Here is a 6,768-nt window from a genome sequence, read left to right on the forward strand (position 1 = left end):
TGTAGACGAAAATACGAAACCTGGCGGCCACTAGGCGAGGCTCTAGAGATTTCGTATTTTCGTGTACAACGTTACCGGCTGATGCCGTTGGAATTGATTGTTGAAATTTTTTTTTTACATCTTTTATTACTAAACTTTGTACTTTAACGTAGTTTTCTTTCGGTTCTTGCACTTCTCAAAGTTTGAGACCGATATTTTATGTATAAAAAAAGTTCGAACGTTCAAAAAATTTTGAGGTTCAGAAAAAAGATGAAATAATTTTCTGTGAAGTTCCTACCAAAATGCAGTACCTAAACGTACTTTATTGTACTCTAATACATTTCCCAAAGTTTCAGCTCGATATTTTATTTACAAAAAAAGTTCTTAAGTTCAAAAGAACATTCAGTGAACTGAAAAACTGTGATCGGTAATATAGGTATTTAGCTGTGTCACATGCCCTTAATGATCTTTTAATTTATAAGTTCAATCATACTTTTCGCATTTGTATTTCTTTTTCGATTTTACCTTTAATTTCTAAATTTTCGGATTCCTTGTGGCTTAATGAATTTAGGAGACTTTAAAAAAATGTTTGCCGTTATCGTTTTGGTTGAAGTCTCTTTTCGAACAGTTTCCATGATCTGATATTTTAACAAAAGGCTCAGAACCTTTTGATGTTTTAGAGAAACGTCATAAAATCCGGGTTTTAAAACAAATATCTCGTTTCCAGTACATATAACACAATATAGAATTCGAAGATAAAAAATAGGAGGGGGGGGGGCATTACAAACAAGAATAAGAAAAACGAAGCGTTCTACCTATAATAGGATTCTGTACACTTCACATAAAAATAGTTTCCAGATGAGCCGAATAGATTCCTTGTGAATAAAAAAAAAAAGATTTAACCCCTAACAGATCCAAAGTTATGACCCCCGGAAGTTGACCCTTTTCCGCCAATTTCGAGATAATTGTAGTTTTTCACGAATAGCTCGATTCTAAATGCAATGCATACAGAAACAACGGCGTTCAAAGTTTGGTAAACTTGTCTTTTTTTAAACAGTTAAAAAAAATGTCATGAGGTTTTTTTTAAAATACTTTTACCTCAGCAAACTATTAAAGAAAACCTACAAGCCATACAACTGGAAATATTATAGCCAGGTCTTGCTACACAATCAAATGAAACACTTTTTTATTCAAGTCACTTTTTAGTCATTTTTTTAAGAAAAATTCACTATAGTCACTTTTTTAACGAAAAGGACACTTAAGTTACTTTAAGTCATCACATTTTAGATTTTATAAAAAAAATCATGAGTCTAGTCATTTATGGTATGAAAATGCTATTCAATATCAGACTTCACATTGTTTCACCTATTTCCCCCTTTTTAAAGAATTTATCCTTCTCCCCTATTTTAAAGAAACTTCCCCCTTTTCTTAAATGCGAACTGAATTAATAGAACCCAAACAGAAAAGCCGACTATTTTTGGGTGAAAGTTAACTCCTTTCGGTCGAACAGTTTGCTATTATATTTTTAGTTCAGAAGTCATATTGTTTAGTTCAAATTTTATTATTAATTTAAAATTTACTTATTTTATTGAAAATTTAACTATTTTGTTGAAGTCATCATTAATGGTCGAGAATTCAAGGGTTTCGTTGCACATTCGTTTTTTTTGGTAGAATAGTCAACTTTCATGATTGAAAATGAACTTTTTTGTTGAAAATTTAACTGTCTGGTAAAAAAATCCCCTTTATGGTCGAGAATTCAAGGGTTTCGTTGCACATTCGTCTTTTTTGGTAGAAAAGTCAACTTTCATGATTGAGAATGAACTTTTTTGTTGAAAATTCAACTGTCTGGTAAAAAAATCCCCTTTATGGCTTTAAAATTTAACTGTTCGGTTAAGCAAACAAATATTTCGTAAAAATTCTGCTGAAAATTCAGCTATTTAGTTGATAATTCATTTTTTTTCTTAGTTAGAAAGGAACGTTTTTGTTGAAATATTATCTTTTTGGAATTAAAACTCAATTTTTTTCTAAAACATTCGACTTTAAAGCTTGAACGCTCAACTTTTTAGTTCAAAATATAACTATTTGGCCAAAGACCAACTGTCTTGGTTGAAAATTACCTTTTTTGTTAAAAATTCATTTTTTCGGGAATAAAAGTCAAATTTTTACATATAAATTAGACTCTGTGACTCAAAAAGTTATCTCCTTTGATCAAAATTTATCTCTTTTGAGAAAAAATTTATTTATTTTGTTTGAAAATTCAACTGTACTTGAAAATTCACCTCTTTTTTGGTAAAAATGTCGTATTTTATGATGAGCCATTTCGTTGAAAATTAAAAATTTATTTTGGTTGAGTTTTATCTTATTTGTTAAAAATTAATTTTTTTTTGAAAATGAAACTATTTTGTTAAAAAATCGTCTTTTTTAGTTGAAAAACAATTTTTCGGTTGAAAGTTCATCACTTTACTGACATTCTGTTTTTTAATTAATGCTATAAAATGAAAATGCAACTATTTCATTTTTGTTTAAAAATTTGTCTATTTTAGTAAAAGATTTAATTATTTGATTCAGAATTTATTTCACTTATATCCCCATATTTTCGTAAACAAATTGCCCCATTTACGTTGTTTTAAGAGTATTTTAGGCTGTGAAGCCTGCGAAGTTAAAATTTTAATTACATTAATTTATCATTTTCTGGATAGCTTGTAATAAAATGAATTACAATTTGTACGAACATTAATTGTAGAATTTATTTCAGTAATTGTAAACTTGGTTTTCATCCCCGAATTAATCAATTTCATCTATTTTGTAAATTCAGGTCCATAAATTTAATGTGTAAATAGAATCTACATTTTTGAGTAGTTACGTGTTTCTTTTGACATTAAAGGTCTCTTTTGTGTGAGCAGTAAACATTTTTTGTCATTTTTTAGCTTTAATTAGTCACTTTATCCACTTTTTTCACCTACATTAATCTGTGGCAATCTTGGTTATAGCTAGAACGCTTTTTTGTTTACTTTTCTGAGGAATTCTTCTCCTATTTTCTATCTATGAAGTTACATTACGTAATAATTCGAAACGAGATATTTGAAGAAAAAACTGCTTTTTAGGACATTTCCCCGAAATATCAAAGGGTTCCAGTTCCGCCCTATCCTGTGAAAGCAGGTCCTCTGTTCTTATAGTAAAATAAAGAAGCTAAGCAAAGAAAAAAAATACAGGGCGAACTTACGTAATCGATAAAATACGTGAGGACTGAACTAAAAAAAAATCTTAATTTTTAAACAACCTTAGATACTGAGACTAAAAGTTGCGCAATTTTTTTTTCTTGAACAAAATTTGAAGAGTAATACATTTTTTAAATGTATTATAACATTATTCAAAAAGCATTTCTAATCAAACAGAGTATTAACTTCTCAAAATTGAAATTTTTGTGAAAAGTATGATTTAAAAATCATAATATTGGAATTATAGAATTTTTTGAGAAATTTTGAAAATTCTTTATATAAAAGTGTGATAAATTAGAAATATTTTCAATTTTCCTTCAAGGACAAAGTTAGAACAGTTATATTTTGTTTCAAGATTGTCATTTCGGGGGTATAGTCTGCTTTAAAATATGTAGATTCAAAACATATCGTTGAAAATTGGATTTCCTAATTACTGATTTTGCTTATTTATGATACTTAGATCAATCCTGTAAGAAAATGCGATTATAAAATAATGTGATACAACTGATTTTATGCCCGTTTAAAATAGAGGTGTGTAGTAGGGTGATTCCATAAGCCACAAATTTAAATTGTACGTACTATTGCGGTTTATTAACGCTGTTTGGAAGACTTGTTTTTATGAATAACCTTTACTCATTTATTTACGAATACACTGTAATCTTTTAACTAATTGTAAATTCTTTCAACAATTTCAATTTGCTTCAACATTTGTTTCTTCACTTAAGTCGAGAAATTAACGCACTTTCTGGACGTTATGAGTTCTTTCATCAATGATTACAATAAAATAATTTGTTTAAATAATTGTACGACTATTTAAATATTACATGTTTTTTGAAGTATGATGGTGCCGTTTTTTCACGGTTTTCCTTAACACAGGGAACGGGTTTGAAGGCCAGAGTGAGGCTCGGAGGCACAAGTTGGGTAGGTCGGGCTGAGGAAAACTGAGGACGATCCCCTGAAAGAACGGCACCACGCTGGGCTCTCGCACTTGCTTTCCTATATAAAAAACTGACTTCAAATATCGCAATTTGTACGAAGACAACAAGAAGCACATACTTCCTTCAAATTGTAAATTATTACAGATAGTTCAACTAACTACCTCCAATTTAAATCACTTCATTATCTTCATTAGAACTGAAGATAGCGTGGTCGCATATTTATTCACAAAAAACGAACAATTATTTATATTTTGCAAATTTTTCTACGGCAATCTGTTCAGAAATGTTTAATGTACCACCATAAATTTTTTCAAATTTGTCCTATTATTTTTTCAATAAAAAACTATGCTTCAAAGTTTACTGTTTTTAAAAGATATCAAATTTCCTCACTTTTCATCGTATTTTGAGATCTGTGAGCTACAAATAATTTTGTGGAATATTACTTTTCGGCTCATTAACGTACAACATTTGCAGCTTTAAAATGATACCTCTTTCATTAACCTACCATTTTTTCTTCACATACTTATTCAACGATAAAGCCAGAGGACTCGAATTTTCTCGCCGATAGTAAGTACATATTTCGCTGAAAACTATAAAAATGAACTATTTTTTAAATTTGTATTTGGCGGTCATTTTGTATTCTTTCGAAATTAAATTTTTTTAAATGCTTAAGCAATTTGTGACAACCGTGGGAAAAATATATTTTTCTAGTTTTAAATTAGCCACCATTTTGTATTTTTTAAAATGTATTTTGAATTAATGCATTCGCTTCAAAATAAATTAATAAATTTTTTCACCATTTTTATTAACCCTTGGTTAATAACTTTATGAAATAGCTTTTTGGGCCCATTTAGTTGGCTGCCACAGTGTGATTTTCCAAAATTTTGAGTTTCTGACTATATAGATGTTTTAAGAATCCAATGCAAATTTTTGTTCTCGGAGATAGAATGATTTCTTGTGTGTGTGCGCGCGCTTTTAATTAATGGTTATCCACTGTATATGGAGGACTGATTACGCTATGTGGAGCATGAAAATGGGCTTTAGAGCGAGAGAGAAAATATTTTATAGATAGCCCTGTCTCTTTCTACATAAAGCTGTTTGGCCGAGAGTATTTTCGATGGGTGGAGTTTGACGAAACACAGGACCATGCTGTCCTGGAATAGAAAAAGGCAGATCTACCTCTCAAATTTGTTTCTCTCTCTCTCTCTCTCTCTAAACCCCCCATTTCCGTTCTTCACACAACGTTATCGTCCATTACTCCATTTCTATATGTTGATTGAGCAAATAGGTTGAAAAAAAGTACTTTATAAATTCTGACCACCTGATACTGAACACCTCTAGTTCTAAAGAGCGAAAATTGTTTTTTTTTTTTTTTTTTTTTTTTTTTTTTTTTTTTTTTTTTTTTTTTTTTTTTTTTTTTTTTTTTTTTTTTAGTTTTAAATAAGTCCTAAAACCTAGGATTGTTGACAAGAAAATAATGTCTGGAAGAATCTTAAAAAATCGGACAAAGATGTTATTTTCTTCGTTTGGAAAATGTTCATTAAAATGACTTGTTTTTAATTGTAACCGAAATAGTTTAATATAATTCGAAACGAAATAAAAGAGGTCTTGCTTGTGTGAATATATTTAAAGTTTGGAACGCAAGGTAGATTAGAATATTTAAAAATTGTAGAACTCTAAAATACGATTTAGCAGCGTATAAATGGCTTTTTTAAGGTTCGAAATACAAGGATATTTTCTTACAGGTAATCATATATGTGCAAGCTAAGCTTAAATCTTTTGCCAACCCGTTTGATATTTTGCTGAAGGCTTTAGATTTGTTCATAAGATATTAAGGTAACTTTGAATTGGGGATTTATTCTACTTTAAAGATTTAGAGATTAGAGTCTTCAAAAATGTCTGACATGACGTGAAAAGGGAAAATTGGAGGAAAATCTACGCAGAAAAATTATGTTTATTGCAGGAATATCTTTAAATATGAAGAATCGAAATGTCTTCATTAACATAGTTTTATGAAGGAAAGATTCTTACCCAAAACGTAGATCAAATTATATCAGCTCCTTTGCAGAATTAGTAAATGCTTGTAAATATTTTCTAACTTCTGTTTTCCCACCAAATTTAAGGTTATGTTCAGTTATGGTTTGTTTCTGCCCCCGCTTTCTTCTGGCTATTTGCCCAGATTTGATTAGGGCCGACAGGTGACGCTGGCTGTTCAGGAGGCCTGAATTCAAACAAATGCATGTGGAAAAACGTAAAAATTGATTTTTCACCAAATAAAAACTAATTGGTCAATTTTTGTTTTACGAGGACATAATCTAAAAAGTTAAAAATATTGTTTTAAGCAATACTTACTCCAAAAAAGGTGAAATGCTCGAGCTTTTAACGAAAATTCGTTTCGATTTATGTCGGTAAGTTCAAATTGACGTTTTATATCAAGTAATGAAATTAATATTTATTGGTATTATTAAAGTTGAATAATGTGTACTATTGTAACATTATTATTAATTATAATAATTGATTTAATCATTTAAAATTTTAAAAACATAGATTTAAATTAGAAATATAAATACGAGAAATAAATGTAAAATTATCTATTGACTATGGAATGAAAGAATTTTAATGATAATTCATCT

At 29.3% G+C, this 6,768-nt stretch overlaps 1 protein-coding gene across 1 annotated transcript in view; it reads right to left on the reverse strand.

Moving 5' to 3' along the window:
• Positions 1–6,311, reverse strand: part of LOC117170763 (diphthine methyltransferase) — a 12,061-nt gene extending 5,750 nt beyond the window's left edge. Inside the window, exon 1 of the mRNA XM_033357799.1 lies at positions 6,167–6,311. The gene's annotated coding sequence lies outside the window, so the exon portion shown is untranslated. The remainder of the gene's footprint in view (positions 1–6,166) is intronic.
• Positions 6,312–6,768: the final 457 nt, after the last annotated feature.

Source organism: Belonocnema kinseyi, chromosome 4 (assembly GCF_010883055.1).
Source record: "Belonocnema kinseyi isolate 2016_QV_RU_SX_M_011 chromosome 4, B_treatae_v1, whole genome shotgun sequence".
Classification (NCBI taxonomy): Eukaryota; Metazoa; Arthropoda; class Insecta; order Hymenoptera; family Cynipidae; genus Belonocnema; species Belonocnema kinseyi.